Source organism: Giraffa tippelskirchi, chromosome 1 (genome assembly GCF_054371585.1).
Source record: "Giraffa tippelskirchi isolate mGirTip1 chromosome 1, T2T-mGirTip1v1.2.pri, whole genome shotgun sequence".
In the NCBI taxonomy this organism is placed as follows: Eukaryota; Metazoa; Chordata; class Mammalia; order Artiodactyla; family Giraffidae; genus Giraffa; species Giraffa tippelskirchi.
In genome coordinates, this window is record NC_137275.1 from 119,788,736 (window position 1) to 119,807,785 (window position 19,050).

The 19,050-nt window shown below is 46.0% G+C and overlaps 1 pseudogene across 1 annotated transcript; it reads right to left on the reverse strand.

Annotated features, from left to right (window-relative positions):
* Window positions 1–377: 377 nt before the first annotated feature.
* Window positions 378–19,050, reverse strand: LOC145507297 (putative ATP-dependent RNA helicase DDX60; annotated as a pseudogene). Its single transcript, XR_014054759.1, has 7 exons — window positions 18,908–19,050; window positions 18,700–18,809; window positions 13,599–13,703; window positions 12,937–13,065; window positions 11,803–11,942; window positions 9,532–10,315; window positions 378–3,986 (listed from the first exon to the last, which is right to left on the reverse strand). The product of XR_014054759.1 is annotated as a putative ATP-dependent RNA helicase DDX60 (transcript).

The following is a 19,050-nucleotide window of genomic DNA, read 5'->3' on the forward strand; positions in this document are numbered from 1 at the left end:
TGCTGATTTCCTTCATGTCTGTGAGTAATGGTCTGTCAGCCCAAGGAACCAGCTGCAGCAAAGTGTGTGTCAGTGGATGTTGGTGAGCAGTAGTTTGTGATTTGTGAAATGCTACACTAGTAAGTACCAGCCTTGCAGCTTGTAACCAGTAATGTCTTCCTTACCTTTTTGCTGACTTTCTTAATTTTGAATTAATTTTTATATTTATGTAATTTAGGTAAAACATTCTTCATTAATAAAATCAGAACTTTCCAAATGAATGCATTAGTGGTTTATTTTCCATAGCATAATCCTGACTTGAATTGTTATTTTCAGGTTGGCATATGAAATTAAGAAATGAGAAGTATTAGCAATAAAAGGTAACAGTAAAGCAACGGTCAGTAGATGCAAGGCACTGTTTTATTTTTTCACATGCTATTTTATTTAGTCACAAAATACAATGGGAGTGGGTATCATAATTCCCACTTCACTGATGAATAAACTGAATCACAAAATGACTTGTCTAGGTACACATTTGGTGAAAAGTAGAGTCGTGATGGGAGACCCTGGAGTCTGACCCCAGGGTCACTCCTCTTAACCTCTTTGCACAGAAGGTACAGATGCTCTACCTTCTGTGCATATAGAAGAATGTAGAGAGATCACAGTGGCCATGGTGGTGTTGGTGATTAGCGATTCCCATTAACTGCACACTCCTCACCTGCTGTTTGTCTGCTGTCCGCCCTCTCATGGCCGAAGCCCGGGCATGGACAACAGGCCTGTCCACACCCTGCCTGGTGTCTCTGTCTTCATGGGTAAGTTCCGCCACGTTGAAGGTGTGGTGCGCTCAGCATAGTGAGCACGTGCCCATGGACCCCACGCTCAGACTGGACACACTTGGGGCTGACCCTGTGCCTTTCATCTGCCAGACAACTTCTGGTTTTAGCCACACTTGAACCATCTCCAGTAAATATTCAAATTATGCCCAGTACTTGATTATACCAGTTGGGCATCTTACTGGCTACCTTAATTCTTGGGTCCCCAATAGCAACGTGCTGTTCTGCTGTCTGCTTGCCCCATCCTTCCCCCCCCCCACCCCCCTTAGCAGCACTGGTTCAGGACAGCAGATCCACCTGCCAGGGACAAGAGCGCAGCTAGTATTGATGTCTACCATGTACTGATGTCTGCCATGACGAGATGCCTCTGCCTTGCGGGTCCTTGAAAACATGACCTCATGCTCCAGGGGGCTCACTGTGCAGGAAATGAAACACTGACTAGCTGGAATTCATTTGCCTCCTTAGGTGGCAGCACTGCACATACATGTGTAAGAGGGAAACCCGCATCTCCAGGATGGCCCCAACTGAGTGTCTTCAGTCTGTGGAACTGAGCATGCAAACACTACCATCAGAGCCCTTCACAAAGCGAGGAGCCCTGCAGTGAGGAAAACCTGACTCCCAGCTCCAGGGGCTTACACGCACTGATTAGCAAATCAGCTTCCAAGTTGGAAACTACCTGAACCCCTTAAATTTTGCCCTGATCCCTGGAGCTAGTAAACAGACTTGAGCCGTGCCTCCTGTCTCCTTGCTGGTCGACCTCACAATGAAGCACTTTCTTTCCTCAGAAGAAGTGCTTCCTAGGGCTACCGTATTGGCTCCTGTGCATGTCTGGCAGCCGGCCCTTGCTTGGCAACCAGTTTTGGTGACCACGAAGGGACCCGGGTGTTGTGACCCCTGCCATGGCCCTGCAGCCCCGGGTGTGTGGGCCCTCAGCCCTGACGTTGAGTGGCCACCTTGACCGCACTTGTCTGCAGGAGCGGGTGTCAGTGTCCTGCCTCCCACCTCCGGACTCGGGCTCCTTGGGCTGCTTTGGGGTCAGATGTCTTTCTGGTCAGTAACCTTGCTGAAACATGCCTGTGCCTGAACTGTCTAAGAACTCATCAGGATCGTGGGTTAGAGCCCCACCCTGGGGAGAAATATAAAAAGTCCTCAAAAGTTCTGGTTAGACATAAACTGCAGCACTATCTTTTTTTGACCCCCCTCCTGAGTACTGAAAATAAAAACAAAAGTAAGCAAATGGGACTAATTAAACTTAAAAGCTTTTGCACAGCAAAGGAAACCATAAACGAAAAGACAACACACAGAATAGAAGAAAATATTTGCAAATGAATTGACTGACAAGGGATTAACCTGCCAAAATATACATACAGCTCAAGCAGCTCAATGTAAAAAGAAAAAAACAATAAAAAAAAATGGGCAGAAGATATAAACAGACATTTCTCTAAAGAAGACATACAGATGACCAAAAAGCAGTGAAAAAATTCTCAATATCACTAATTATCAAAGAAATGCACATCCAAACTACAATGAGCTATCACCTCACAGTGTTCAGAATGGCCATCATCAAAAAGTCTAAAAATAATAAATACTAGAAAGGCTGTGGAGAAAAGTGAACCCTCCCACACCATTGGGAGGAATGTAAATTGTTGCAGTCACTATGGAGAATAGTATGGAGTTTCCGTAAAAAACTAAAAACAGAACTACCATATGACCCAGCAATCCCACTCCTGGACATATATCCAGAGAAAGCCATAATTCAAAAAGATACGTGCATCTCAGTGTTCATTGCAGCACTATTGTCAATAGTCAAGCATGAGAGCAATCTAAATGCCCACTGACAGCTGAATGGATAACGATGTGGTGCATACACACAGTGGAACACTCCTCAGCCATAAAAACGAATGAAATAATGCCATTTGCAGCAACATGGTTAAGCCTAGAGATCATCATTCTAAATGAAGCAAGTCAGAGAAAGACATATCATATGGTATCACTCACGTATGGAATATACTTAGGAGCTGGGCATTAACACACACACAGTAGTACATAAGAAAACAGACAAACAGCAAGGACCTACTGTATAGCACAGGGAACACTACTCAATATTCTGAAATAACCCAAACGGGAAAAGACTCTGAAGAAGGCTGGATATACGTATATGTATAACTGAATCTGGTGTGCTGCAGTTCATGGGGTCGCAAAGAGTCAGACATGACTTAGCGACTGAACAACAATAACTGAATCACTTTGATGTACACCTGAGACTAAGACAACAGTGTAACTGTACCCCCCAATTTTTTTTTAAAGTTCAAGTTAGAGTCCTGAACCCTGGGTTAAAGTTCCAGAGCCTTGGATTTCTTTGTTCAGGTTGGTTTAAGTCTGTTCAGTTCAGTTCAGTCGTTCAGTTGTGTCTGAGTTTGCGACCCCATGGATTGCAGCACGCCAGGCTTCCCTGTCCATCACCAACTCCCAGAACTAGCTCAAACTCATGTCCATCGAGTCGGTGATGCCATCCAACCATCTCATCCTCTGTCGTCCCCTTCTCCTCTTGCCTTCAATCTTGCCCTCATTAGGGTCTTTTCCAATGAGTCTGTTCTTCGCATCAGGTGGCCAAAGTATTGCAGTTTCAGCTTCAGCATCAGTCCTTCCAATGAACATTCAGGACTGATCTCCTTTAGGATTGACTGGTTGGATCTCCTTGCAGTCCAAGGGACTCTCTAGAGTTTTCTTCAACACCATAGTTCTAAAGCATCAATTCTTCGGCGCTCGGCTTTCTCTATAGTCCAACTCTCATATTCATACACGACTACTGGAAAAACCATAGTTTGGACTAGATGGGCCTTGTTTGTTAGCATTGGCTAATAGAGGGAGGCTGTTGGATGACTGAAGGAAATCTTTTAAACCTGATTTAATGAAGACCTTCCGACTCAGGAGACAGAAGACACTGCTCCCTGACTGCCAGTCGTTGCCCCCGTGACCTGTAGTGGTTACACAGGAGGCCATCCCAGAAGAACATGCCCTATGCCTGGGAGAGAGGAATTTCCACCCAAGACACCTCCGTGGGATCCTTTTGTTCCAGTCATCCTGAGAACAACCTTTCAAATGGGGAATGTTCATAGCACAGCTGACTGTAGTCCCTTGGCATGTATTCTTGCAGAACTGGTCAATGTTTAGCTATAAGCCAATGGAAAAGAAGAAAATTATTTTCTCTGTAACACTGCCTGGCCCTGGTATTAGGTGGAATCTCAGGGAAAATGGCCAGAGAATGGGTCTATGATCTATGATACTATTTTAAAATTAGACCTGTTTTGTTAGCGAGAGGAAAAATGGGGTTAATCCCATCATACAATCATTTATGCCTTTATATTGGAATAAGAATTTGCAGAAGAGATGTAAGATTGTGGTTCAGCGGGAAGAACCTCAGAAAAAGCCTGTGTCCATCGAGTCAAAGCCTGACAATGACCGACTACATCCAGACGCCCCTCCAGCAGCCCCTTGCATGGCTCCCCCGCCCATGAAGGGTGTCTTCCTGTGAGCAGTGCAGACGGTGCCAACAGCCCTCCTAGGGCTGCCCTTATCCAATCATCATAAAGGAACACTCTTGCCTCCCCATTCCCACCAGGGACCACTCTACCCCAGGCAGGGCATTTCTATTAGGGCAGGTCCCAGAAGGCTTAGATGACCAAGGCCAACACAAGTTTCAGCTTGAACTGATAGAATTGGAGAAATAATAAGCCATCTTACTGAGGTGACCCTCAGAAAACAGAGAATCTCTTTGCATGTTTTGCTCGTCATCACCTTAACTGGGCTGCATGCAGGCCTTCATGAACACCCTCCTGTGGAGAAGCACAGGATGGTATTAGGGAAGCCTGCCTGAATCACACGGGAGAAGGCAATGGCAACCCACTACAGTGTTCTTGCCTGGAGAATCCTAGGGACAGAGGAGCCTGGAGGGCTGTTGTCCATAGGGTTGCACAGAGTCAGACACGACTGAAGCAACGTAGTATGCATGCATGCATTGGAGAAGGAAATGGCAGCCCACTGTAGTGTTCTTGCCTGGAGAATCCCAGGGACAGGGGAGCCTGGAGGGCTGCTGTCTATGGGGTTGCACAGAGTCAGACATGACTGCAGCAACTTAGGAGCAGCAGCCTGAATCACAACCAAATCGTCCAATCAGGACTTGGGAGGCATGGACCACGCCTGGAGCTGACCCAGAAGGCACCCCAGTGACCCAAGGGGATTGAGCAAGGCTGAACCATTATCAAGAGATGTTTAATAGCCAGACCTCAACAGGGGTCCTGAACCAAACAGCTTGACTGAGATCCAGGGAGTACAGCAAGGGCCCAGGGAACTCCCCATCTTCCCTGAGAGGGCTGAAGGCTGACAGACGATATACTGATGGGGATGTGGAACACCCAGCTGGACCTGCCCCGATGCCCTGTCCCCTTGTTGGGAACATTAAGTGCACTCCCAGGTCAAGCCTCTGCCCTCCAAGCTTCACCTTTACAGTTGGAAGACCAAGCCTCACCTAGATGTCCTGAACAAATTCTGCAAAAGCTAAGAGCGATGTTTGGAATGATGGAAGGCCAGAAAGAGCCAAGACAGCTGTCCCGGTAGCAATAAAACTCTGTCCAGGGGACAAGGTTCCAAATTTAAGTAAGTAAGTAAGTATCAGTCATTCAGTCATGTCTTACTCTTTGCCGCCCCATGAACTGTAATCCACCAGGCTCCTCTGTCCATGGGATTTCCCAGGCAAGAATACTGGAGTGGGTAAGCATTCCCTTCTCCAGGGGAGCTTCCAACCCAGGAATTGAACCCACGTCTCCTGAATTGCAGGCGGATTCTTTACCCTATGAGCCATCAAGGAAGTCCAAATATAAAGCAACAGGCATCTAAAGAGGCACATGAAGGAAGGTGTAAAGCCTCTGACAATCACCTTCTTAAAATATCAATTATTCAGACCTTATTGATCTTCATGTAACACTTCCATCCCATCTATACAAAAACCCAGGATCAGAGGTAACTGCTCTTTTCAGGATTTGAAGGCCATTAACCAAATTGTAGAGGAAACAATGTGGTGATGTCAAATCCGTAGATGTTCCTTACAACTGTATCTGGAGACTTTTGCTGGTTTATAGTTCTGGACTTGAAAAAAGATGCCTTTTACTGAATACCGCTAAGTCCTGAGTCCTGGGGCTTTGCCTTTGAATGGGACGATCCTGAGACTGATGGGAAACAACGACACTGCAGGATGGAACTCCCACAGGATGTAAGAACACCTCCCCCATCTGCAGGGAAGCTTTCACCATGGACTTCAGGGATTTCCAGTTAAATGAAGGAGTCTTACTCCAGTATGTGACTCAATAACTGCTAGTAGAACTAAGGAAGCTTAAGACCAAAATACAATTAGATAAAGTTTGCAAGGGAAGAGCACACAATTTCTCAACCAACTCTAAATTAGTTAGAGTTTGAAGTATCAAAAGGACAAAGAAATTTACTGCCAGGTGGAAGAGAGGCATTAACTAGGGTGACGGCAGCCACCACCAGAAGGCGGTTGTGAGGATTCCTAGGAACGGCTGAGTATTGTCGTCTTTGGACTCCTGGTCTTGGACTCGGCCAAACACAAACATGAGGCCCTTAAAGGAAATGACAATAAACCATGAAGCTGGACTCTGAGCTGTCATAATGTGTTCCACACCACCAAGGAGAAACTTCTAAGAGCCCAGCATTTGGTTGTCCAGGTATTTTGTGCATCAAAGACAGGGCGTGAGTCTTGGAGCTAACTCAACACTTAGATACCATCAGAAGCCTGTAGCTTACTTTTTTAAATAATTGGGCAGCTACATCAAGGATTGCCAGTTTGCCCCCGGGCTGTGATTGCAGCCTTTCACAAGAGGCCGAAAAATGAACCCTCAGCACACCCCACCCACAGCATGCACTGCCTTTACTAGCACAGAACAGGAGATGCGGGCTTACTTCGGGCAGATGGGGCAGATACCAGGGCACACCACTTGACATCCTGAACGTCACCTCACAGGCAGTATCTACTCTAAGCCCAGCCACTCTGCTCCCCAGGACAACGGAGAGCCTGCTCTCAATTGTATACAAATAACTGAAGACCTGACCTGCCTGGTCAGCCTTTAGAAATACTCACGGACGGGACCAGTTTCACAAACAAGGGTGTGTGTGCAGATGTAGGTCATCAGGAAGCCCTGGAAGCAGAAGCCATCATCTGGGTCCATCTGCCCAGAGCTCACTGCCCTCATCACACCCTGAGCCTAGGAGCTAAGAGACAGTGACCACACACACTGACTCCAAGTCTGCCTTCTCTGTTGTATGTGTGCATGGCGCCACCTGGAAAGAGAGGCCCACTGATGTCAGGAAGGAGAGAAGTGGAACACACAGAGGAGACACCAGCCTTATTATTAATAAATGCTGTTAAAATGCCAGGAAGAGTAGCCAGTGCGTGCTGCCTGGGTCACCCAAAACGGATCATCACTTAACTAAAGGAAATAATTAGGTGGACTCGGTGGCACAACAAGCATCCAGAACCAAAGACCCAGATCCAGAGACCCTACCACTAATTCTGAGTGTGGACCATCCTTGTTGTAGCCTCGGATCTGGAAATCGATCATCCAGAGAGCAGATGCACGGGGAGTTCATGCAGACTCTGGGGACTTAGATGGCAATCAGGACGAACAGCCACAGAGGCTGGGTTTATGAAGAGTTTATCCCAAACATTTAATGGACAGAATTATTACTCATCTACACCAAGGAACCCATGATGGGAGGGCTGAGACATGTCATGGACTCCAGCAGTTCATTGTTGGTCCATAAATGCAAATGAGCATCCGAAAGGTAATCCAAATTGCTGATCTGCACCAGAAACAATCCTAAAACTGGGCCACCCTGATGATAGAAGGGATGCATGCCCGCAGGACAGAACCAGGGGATGGTTGCTAAACAGACTTCACTGTTGCATCAAGTGCCAGGGACACTGTAGATATGTCTAGATGCCGGTGATGCCATCACGGTGGCAAAGCTTTTCCGCATAGGACAGAGAAAGGTTCTGCAGTAACAAAGGCCTTCCTCCAAGAAATAATACCTTGTCTGGGGTTGCCTCTTCCGATTCAAAGTGACAACAGAGGAGCTCTCATAGCTGAGGTGACTCAAAGGTGTCAAGGCCCTTGGAACATGATGAAGTTCATAGTTCTTGGAGACCTCAGTCCATAGGGAAACAATGAATCATTCCTTCAAAAAGACAGTCACCAAGACAAGCCAAGAAACCAGAGTAACCTGGGATAAGGTCTGACCAGCTCCCCTGCTGAGGGTCAGAGTGGCCCCTAAAAACAAGCTCCTATTTAGCCTGTATGCAATGTTCTACGGGAGATCTTCCTGAAGGTCTCATGTGGTAACAGCATTAAATTTGATAAAATGTGTACAGCTTCTCGGTGCCGTCTTGTCTTCTATACATAAATACGTGTCTAGCCCTTTAGGGTTTCCCACGGACATCCCCTCGCACTGCACAAGCCCCAGGACCGCATCCTCCTCAAACTCGGACAAACCCATACAGTGAGAACCCGTGCAGGCATGTGAAATAGCCCCTGTGAAATCCTCCTGGTTATACATCCTCCAGGAAAGCTAAAAGTAGTCACACCCTGGCCGCCCCACTCCCAGGTACTTTAAGTAACTCTTCAAAAGGAAACAGACAGCTAAGGCTCCACCTGGCCAAGACGAGAAGACAGTAGCATCTCAAAAGCAGACGATTTTGACTTAAGAGTCTGGTACAGGCCTACACAAATTCAAATTCAATCACTAAAATGTTAAAAACAGGTTTTCATGGATTCCCAAAGAAATAAGGTCTGTTTTGAAGGACTGTTAAAGTTAGGAGCCATAGTTCTGTGTATCTCAGGGTTAATCCTCTTACTCATCAAATTCTGTCCTCATTGTCCACCTCGTACATTTAAAGAGCCCCACCCCCCACCCCCAGACTCACAGGATGATTGCCTGAGACTTCAGAGTTCAAGGTTAGACTCGCAAATATTGATAGGTAAGTGCAAAACAATTTCATTCCTCTTATAAAAACCCACGTCCTTCATCAGCAGGGAGCAGCTAGCAGAGGCCCTCTCCCCCTACTTCCCTCGAGACTGAGGAACGAACAACGAAAAAGCACGTAAAACATCACCTAGCTTAAAAGGACAGGGCTCCTTACATAGGTGTATTGAGGAAACCTGCAGTTATTGTAGGGAGACAGCGCTGGGCAAGTACAAGATGGGCCCCCCCACCCCCCTGCTCCCTAGCCATCTTCAGGATGACCACAAACCCAGCATTTTCAGTCTGCAGATATAGGAGCATAGAGAAGCTGCCACACTTGCGCTTTACAAAGTCAGGAGTCCCCTCAGTGAGGACAACCCGGCTCCAGCACGAGGTGCTAACTGTGGACTATCATCAAGGCAGCTTCCAAGCTTGAAATTTCCTAAAACCTTAAATTGCACCCTGATCCCTGGATCGAGAACCGGATTTGAGCCTTGCCTCCTGTCTCCCTGCTGGTCCAACTAGCAATGGAGCTTTTCCTTCCCTCAAAAGCCAGGGCCATAATGCTTGCTTCTGTGCGCTTGGGGAGCCAAGCCCTTGACTTGTAACAGAAATCTCTTCTCTCACACTAAAGTGCAAGTGGAAGTCCATGCAAAGCATCGCATCTCTGCAACCAGAGTCCTACCTGACCCGAGGAGGTGGGTTCCCAGCGACTCTGCATTCCAGGTAGACCCGACTACCTTCTGCTACTTCTTGGCTCCGCAGCTTCTGGATGAACCGGGGAGCAGCTGGGGGTGGCAGGCGCTGGGGGGCGATGGGGACGAGGGGCTGCGGCTGGGCTGGGCCACATCCTTGGCCACCGGGAGGTGATGCCCAGGTGCCAGGCGCCTGGCCCCGGCCTCCACGTCCTGCTGGTTCCGGGTGGGGTGATGCCCGGGCGTCGGGGGCCTGGCCCCGGCCTCCAGGTCCTGTTGGTCCCGGGTGGGGCTCCGGCTGGCCGAGGCGCTCCTCGGGTCTGACGACTGGTTCTTAGGGGACAGGTACCCGCTGTCCGGAGACGAAGACTCCCCGTCGGGGCTCCTGATTCTGGGCTTGGCGGCTTCTCGGAAGATGGAGGTCAGCTCCTCGATGAGGGTGGCCGCCTTGTCTTTCAGCGGGCTCTGGGGGCCGGCCCTTCCAGGGCGCGCGGCCCTGGGCTTGGCGCTGGCGCCGGGGGCCTTGGCCCCCTACTTCCCAGCCTTGCGCAGGCTCCGGATGTAGCTGGGCCTGGCCAGCAGGGGCGAGACTCCGGGCTTCCTCCGCGACGCGGGAGAGGAGATGCGCTCGGCTTGCTCCGCTGGCGGAGGCGCGGCAGGTGCCCGCCTGCGGTCCCCAGGTGTCCCTAGGGACGCACGCTCGCCCGATCGGGCCTCCAGAGGGGCCGGCGGCTTCCGGCGGCTCCTGGGAGAGGGGCTGCAGCGCCACAGGCTCTGAAGGACAGGAGACACACCTGCGTTAGTAGGAACGACTGTGTTTGTGTGTGTGTGTGTGTGTGTGTGTGTGTGTGCGCGCGCGCGCACGCCTGTGACCACGGTACTACTCATTCACAAGTGGGGAGAAACATTAAGGGGAAAACATACTTTTAAAATCATTTTCCTCTATAAATTGGAAGAAGCGTCAAGCATACCTGTGTTTATCATTGACCGTTTTCCTAATTTTTTAAATTCTGTTTTTATTTATTTGACTCTCTGGTTTGTGGGATCTTACTTCCGGAACCAGGGACGGAACCTGCACGGCCTGCAGTGAAAGCCCAGAGTCCTAACCACTGGACCCTCAGGGAAGTTCCTTGTTCATTATTTTAATTTGCTATTTGCCCCTGAGTGAACACTAAGCATCTCACTGTGCTGTGCTGTGCTGTGCAAGTCGCTTCAGTCATGTTTGACTCTTTGTGACCCTGTGGACTACAGCCTGACAGGCTCCTCTGTCCATGGGATTCTCCAGGCAAGAATACTAGAGTGGGTTGTCATGCCCTCCTCCAGGGGACTTCCCCACTCAGGGATGGAACCCGTGTCTTTTATGTCTCCTGCATTGGCAGGCGGGTTCTTTACCACTAGTGCCTCCTGGGAAGCCCCCAAAGACCCTTAGTATTAGCTAAATATATCTAAGTCCAGACTTTACTTTTTACTGAAGTATAGTTGATTTATAATATCATGTTAGTTTCAGTTGTACAACATAGTAATTTAGTATTTTTGAAGATTCTGCTCCATTATGGGTTATTACAAGACCATGACTATAATTCCCTGTGCTGTAGAGTAGGTCCTTGTTGGCTATCTAATACATAGTATTAATAGTTTGCATCTGTTAATCCCAAGCTCCCAGTTTGCCCCTCCCCACCTTCCCTCTTCCCTTTGGTAACCATGAGCTTGTTTCCTATGTCTGTGTGACCATTTGTTTCCCATGTACACTCGTTTGTATGACTATTTAGATATCACACATAAGTGAGACCATAGAGTATATGTCTTTCTCTGTTTGACTTATTTCACCAGAGACTATTATGATTAGTGAGGTAAGTTAGAGTTCTTGATGGTCAAATCTCTGAATTGTAGTGCCTCCTTTGCTTTTTTCTGTGCTTTTTGTTTTCAGTTTCATTAAGACAAAATTGACATATAACACTATACACATTTAAGGTAAAGAAAACACGATAATTTGATATAGGCATATATAGCAAAATGATGACCATAATAAGGTTAGTTAACAAAACCATTACCTCCAAAAGTTACCTTTTTTTCCTTTTGTGGTGATAACATTTAAAGTTGAACTGGAAAGGTGTAGTTTTTAAATATGTACTCTGATAACAAAAGGGAACCAAAACTCGTATTGAACACTACAACAGGCAAGTTTGTATAACTCTTATCCTTAAAGGAATGCATCTAATAAAAAACAAACAAACAAACAAAAAGCAAATTAAGTGACTCACAGAAAAAACAGCGCAGGTAACTTCTCCATTTCCCTGAGCTTTCCAAAGAGAAGTGGAAACATGATTGTCATGTTTTCTGAACTAACAACCAAACGATGGCAGACTGAAGGAGGAGGAAGACTCTCCAGGACCATTCTGGCCTGCAGCAGGGAAAATAAAATTATTTTACGTTTTGCATAATGAAGACATGAGTGCCTGCTTCTAGATAAAACATATTCATCACTATCTAATCTATATGCCTCTGATTCTTTAATAGAGTATGTAACAAAAATAATAAAGATGAAAGTATAAGGTAAAACATTGCAAAAGAACTAAAGAAATGCACTAGAGAACAAAAAGATAAAAAGTAATAACCATGCACGCAGGTGCAATTTAACATGCGACTTTTTAAGACAACACAAATCAGTCAGGAAGAGGATTATTTGGTAAACAATGCTACTTTCACTGTGGCAGCAGATGGGGTGAATCAGTTTCTCTCTTTATCATGTAAAAATCTCTTATAAATATATTTTAAAGGGTTTTCTCGGCAAAATAAGTGCATTAAAATAAAACTATGTTTGTCAGCAGGAGGAGAAAATCTAAGTTAAAAGATAATGAGAAAAGCTCATCTGAGAAGTCTAACATGTGTCACACCCCCAAAATCAGAAACTTCAATATATGACAACAAAGCAAACACCAAAATAAAAAAGATCATCAACTTACTTAAAATAAATATGCACAACTCATATGACCCCGGGTTAAGGTTTTAACACAAAGATACTTTCTGCAAATTAAAACAAAAGTCATAAAAGAAAAAAAAAAAAGCTTGCTGAAAAAGAGATAAAGAAGTCAGAAAAGCTCTTCTCAGCTATTATCACTGTAATTCCAGTCCCACACTGTCTGGGCCTCACGACCTGGTCCATGGAAAGGGCTCCCTCTGCCTGCATCTGTCAGAACTCAGAGCACACGTTGGGGGTGGGGACAGAGGACAAGTCAAGGACCAAGGTCCTTTCTCTCTGGTCTGTCTCAGAACCACTGGACTTCACGCTCAACTGAAAATCCTAAAATGGAGGTTGAAGATTAAAAAGTCCAGACAATAGTCATGACTGCACAAGAACACAGAGATGTTTCATTCAAAACACGTGTGCAAATTACCTTGTTGGCACAGCCATTCTTCACCTAGCTTGTCAATTCTGCCTTTAAGCTCTCTTCATACTTTCTAGCATCCATCTTCCTAATGCTTATTTTATTCTTAAAATGAATGAATTCCTCTGGACACAACTCCTTGAAACGGCGTGCCACTAAATCCAGTAAAATCATGCAAGAAAATCCAAGTGCTTCTCAACGATATGTCTCATGAACAGAGTTACAAGCATCTTGCAAACAGGGCGAACCATCTCCCCATCGTTCCTAGTGCATAAACCTAATAGGATGGTGAACCCTTACAGAAGAGTGTGCAGCAAAACCAACCAGGAGGTGAACACAGATGGGCAGAGAGAAGGAAGGGGCATGAGAGGAGAGGAAGGCAAGAATAGAACCCGGGACCAGGCACACACTGGGGGAGATGGAAGGGTGGTCCTGTCCCAGAAAGCAGAAGAGGAAGCAAGGTCAGGAGTTGAGGGGCTTTCTGCCCAGTTACAGGAAAACACAAACTGTGAGGCGGAAGGCTGTCAGGGGAGGAGCAATCTTATTTTGTAAAGAATCCACTGGTGATTTTCAAAGATCAGACGATTAGGAAGGGTGATAGCTCATCTCTGTGAATGGCAGTTACCATCCACTATAATCAGTTCAAAAACAATTGCAGAATTACTGTTTACCTGAGCCCTGAGACAACTTTTCCAGAATTCAAACATGGTATCATAAAGCTAGACCATTTCTCAAGGTGAAAGGGTAAGATCAGAAGGGAATCCAAACGTTTCAACCTCCATTTAAAATAAAATTGAAAAATTTAATATTCTTTCTATTTCATCTGAAGTTCTATCCTTTGCTTCAGAGTCACTATCATGAACCCAGACACTGCAACTATCCCTAATCTAAAATGCTTGATGCAAACACAGTACTAACCAAGAGTGTCCCTGATTTACTAAGAGAGGGAAAAAACCCAAAAGGCCACCACAAAGTTCTTATACTTCCTTAGACCTTGCAGCTGGGCCAATTCTCCATAAGGGTAGAGATGAGGGGGTGTCTAAAAGATCTGCGAACTGAGTTCAGATAAGAACACACAGCTTCCACCCTGGCACCAGAAGTGAAACTGATTCCATTATGAATATGGTTCCTGGCTTTTGAACACCAGCCTGAAAGGGGCAAGTCTGACTTTCTCAAGTCCTAAGATCACTTGAAGGTCACCTTCACAACACTCAAGGAAACTTCTCCTCAGGTCACTGACTCGGTTCTGCTTTAAGCCCTCTGGATATCCATGGCATTCATTTTTCCTCAGATATTTTAAAATATAAATTTAAAATTCCCGTTCTCCAAAAGCTTGTATTGCAGTAAATTCTGTTGGATTCAACCACTATTGCTACGAATCCACTGCCTGTGAAACTATGATCCCTGAAATGCTGGCAGATTTCCTTCAAAAGAAGAGGTTGGAGTACAGGGGGTTGGTTTATGAATAGGCTTCCTCAAGGTTTCTCATTGGAAAGGTTATGTCTTCAAGAAGGGGCTATGTACACAGATTTCTCCAGTTATTTGACAATAGTGAATGTGTTTTAATAAACAGCTACTAAGTTATGAAACTCAGGTTTGGAAATTCAGGGCTAAAAAAAAGTCACTTCAAATAATACAACTGAAAAAAATTGTTAGGCTGGAAAGTACAGTCAAGTTTGAATCAGAAAATCTAATTCTAATTCCACCTCTAAATGATGGTTCCTCATCTACAACGCAGGATCCAAGTACCTCTATTGCCGCCTTACAGACTGCAGTAAAAGCAAATAAGACAAACACCTCAGCACAAGGTTTTGGACTTTTTAAACTAGGAGATAAGTAAGACCTGAAGAGCTAATGCCCAGTACAGTGATTACAGACAACAAAGCTGTATTATGACACCAAACAAGCTGAGGATGTATATGTGCTCAGTCACTCAGTCATATCTGACTCTTTGCATCCCCATGGACTGTGGCCCACTAGGCTTCTCTGTCCATGAGATTTCCCAGGCAAGAATGTTGGAGTGGGTTGCCACTTCCTCCTCCAGGGGATCTTCCTGACTCAGGATCAAACCTGCACTGGCAGGAAGGTCCTTTACCACTGAGCCACCTGGGGAGCCCTAAACATGCTGGGACTAGATCTTAATTGTCCCACCACAAAAAAAAAAAAAAAAGGATGAGGACTCAGACTTGACACAGGTGGCCATCATACTGCAAAATAAATGTACCAAATCAACATGCTGCACCCCATAAACTTACACAAGGTTTTATGCCAAACATACTTCAATTAAAATAATCAATCAGGCTTTGACTGAGGTGGTAAAAATCAACAGAATGTAGGTGAGAGCCTGGACCACAATTCAGCATCTCAACCTGAGCAGTGAACTAGCTGAACAGAAAAAATTGCTTTTTGCCAAATAGTATTTGAATATGTTACTTTGAAATGTGAGCACTTGTTCTCTTATTATTACTATGTAAAAGCGGCAACTTGCAGTCCATGGGGTCTCAAAGAGTTGGACATGACTAGGCGACTGAACAACAATATCTTGCCTAAATAAAATAAATCCAAGAACTATCATAATTTTTAAGATAGAATTGTTCTGGTTTGGTCACTAGAATGCATTTGGTTTCTGAGGGCTCTTACCCTCTTACAAAAGCTTGCATGCCCTTATTCTCACCGTGAAGAGAAGTGGCCTTTGCCATCAGAACTAAGTTAGACAACACGTGGCACAGGCCTAGGAAAACACCCAGCATGTGCCCAAGGCCTCAACTGTCCACGTGACCGACCAACTTACTGCTGCTGCTGCTGCTAAGTCGCTTCAGTCGTGTCCGACTCTGTGCGACCCCATAGACGGCAGCCCACCAGGCTCCCCTGTCCCTGGGATTCTCCAGGCAAGAATACTGGAGTGGGTTGCCATTTCCTTCTCCAGTGCATGAAAGGGAAAAGTGAAAGTCAAGTCGCTCAGTCGTGTCTGACTCTTAGCGACCCCATGGACTGCAGCCTACCAGGCTTCTCTGTCCATGGGATTTTCCAGGCAAGAGTACTGGAGTGGGGTGCCATTGCCTTCTCCGGACCAACTTACAGGTCTCCATTTTTTAATCAATTTAACAATCTCCGTGGCCAAAAGCTGGGCCACACCATTCCATTCCGCTGGCGTTCACTGTATGACAACTAATGAGCCAGCCCAGGGAGACAAGGAAGAGAGATAAAAGGTCACAGGCTCACACCCTCCTTCATTTATGAACATGCAGCATCACACCATGATGGTGTTTTGGCAAATCGCACTGTCTGCAACCCCATAGGTGACGGGAAGCACAGTTCCACAGGCAGCAGAAAGATGCGCAGCCCCTCCCACATTTGCTGGGGCTGACACCCCCGTCCCGACAGCTGTCCCTGAGTGGCCAGATAGCTGGTGACAAAGTTGGACTCCACCCCGTGCCAGAAATGAACCTCACATGGAGGCAGGCCCTAAACCTACTCAGCCCTTCCTTCTGGAGCCCCCGTGTGACAGCAGAGCCACAGCGCAGACACCTATGGGGACAGCTCTTCTGTTCATGTTGCCTCACCACCCAACCTCCTCACGTCCACCTGAGGTCTACTACACAAGATCAGGGATCACCTCCTTGCTCAGGGAGGCTGCCGTGCCTTTTGCCACTGATGCTTTAGGAAACACTCCATATGAACACACGCTACACACACAACTGTCAACATACACATTTAATGCCGTCCAAGCTGGGTTCCTATTGCAAAAGGAGACTCATGCAGCAGCATGACCTTTGCAGGAGTCACATGAGGTTAGAGTAGCTGGAGCCGCTTCCCAGCCATCCATTAACAGCCACTGAGATAGCAGACAGGCACTTGGAGCAAGATGCCAACCTCACCAAGTTCTCCCAAGCCCCGTGCTCACTGCCACCTAAAGACAGCCTGCCCTGAACCATCTACACAGAACAGAGGACTGTGTAAATGCTGCACTGAAATGCCTAGTGACAAGGTGGAGAGAGAAGAGAAGAGGAGATGGACACAGACAAACGAGGCTTGTTATCTATGTGTGGGTTATCATCACTACTCCAGTTTGGGGGTACGAGTTAGGTCACAGGAATTTCACCCACATTTCAGTTTTCTTTAGATGTAGATAGAGCTATTGCCACACAAAAAAGAAAGTCCTGTAATAAAATCCTATTGGAAAATTACTGCACTGAACTCATTCCATTGCTTTTAGAAGCTACTGCGTCACAGCCCAAAGGCCATAACGTGATTCTCACTCAGTCCCTCACTCACGCATCTGTCCACCAGTCTGTTCGGAACACAGAGATGAAACTGCAGGCTCTGGAGTCATCTATGTGAGACCGCACCCCAGCCCCACCCCTTCCTCAGCAGTACAGGTTCTCTCTGCCCTACCTCCCTCGCTTGTCAAACGGGAGTATCGGTAAGACGTCCATCCTATTGTTGCAAAGGTTAAAGGAGACAAGATACGTAAAATCCTTAGAACCCAAAGTATGTGCTCCCTCTGGGTGTCTATATTCATGTAACAAACATTTCAATCCAGCTAGTTACAAACCACAAGGGCAGAAAATCTGTCTTCAGGGAATTACTCCAGTAAGAAGACAAGCTGTTAAGGAACTTCAGCAGCAAGCCAACCACGACTGTTGTCAGACAGGAAATACAGACCAGGTGCGTGGAGAGAAGACTCCCTCCAGCTAAGCAGGTCACAGAGGATTCTGAAGAGATTTCCCATGAGAAGAGCCATCAAAGATGAACAGGGTCTGGACAACTGGTACTGTGCATCTGTGGTGAAACACTCCAGTTTACAGATAAACCATGAGGGCGTCCAGTAAAATCCATCAAGCAGATGAGCAGAAGAACTTGGGGCTGGGTTCTTGAAGACCTCGGAAGCCTGACCGAGGAGCTGCGCCTTTGGCTGTTTGCAAAAGAAAGCCATCAGAGGCTCAGCAGGATCAGAATTATCCTCTTTATTTACCTAAGTTATGTTTCTGATAGATACGTCATTCAGGCAGAACTTGGAACTACTCCCTAGGACATCAACTATTGTAACTAAAGAAAACTGCATGTGACTTAAAAACTGTCAGACCAGAAGGCTTCATCTGACAACAGAGTTTAGAGTATATTTAACTTGTTCAGTCTTGGAAGCAAAACTGTTGCCTAATTATCACTTTGAGAGGCAACCGAAGCTTTAATGGGCCATCCTGAGAATAGAATGGAAAAGGAAAACAAATGCGAAGAAAATTAAGAAATCTTCCCCCACTCAAACCCCAGAGCCCCAAATGAGGTCTCCTTAAGACTTCCACCTTATTGATTTACTACCAAAACATCACAGTGTGATTGCTATGTCAGTGAAAAGCATCTTTTCCTCGTCTAACCTAATTCACAGTGATCAAATTCTCACGTGTATGAGACACTGTCCACACAAAGTTGTAGCTGCACTAAGAGAAGAGACAGTGTCCAAAAAGGTGGATGGATGGACATGGGTGCTGAGAAGAAGGAAAGTGGGCAAAGATAACATCCAAGAATAAAGAAAAATCAACCCAAAAAAACTTCAGGTTAAAGTGTTCAGTCATTTTTAAGCTTTGCAGAGGCATACACCATTAAGGAATAGATAAAAACTAGGAAGTTATTCTTGTTGCTTTTAAAACTCAGATTAAATATCTGTTAAAAGTACTGATTCTGTAATTCTGATGAGTACCACCCAGGCAGCTCTGCATTATGACATAAATAATAGCCTTTGCTCAGAACAAACATGGCAGAAGTATCACTCACATGGTCTGTTGTCAACGCAGCACACAGGTGAAAATGGTCACAGGAAATGTCATGATTGCTCACTGAACATATGTACTTTTCTAAGTCATCGTATCTCTCTTCATACAGCGCTGGAAGTGAAGAGCAAGAATTTCCCAATGAATGGACACACAAGGATGCGATAACTTGAAAGGAAGACACAAAATTCCTATGAATGTGTCAAACCTACCAAGTCTCACTTTATATGACTGCTTCATCAGCAAGTAGTTCTTGTGGGAACTGGCACGGGAGTTGGCATTTCTTTTAGAAGCAATACTTCATTCAATCATACTGTCTGCTTGTTTCCAGTACCGTTTTACAGATTGTAGCCAC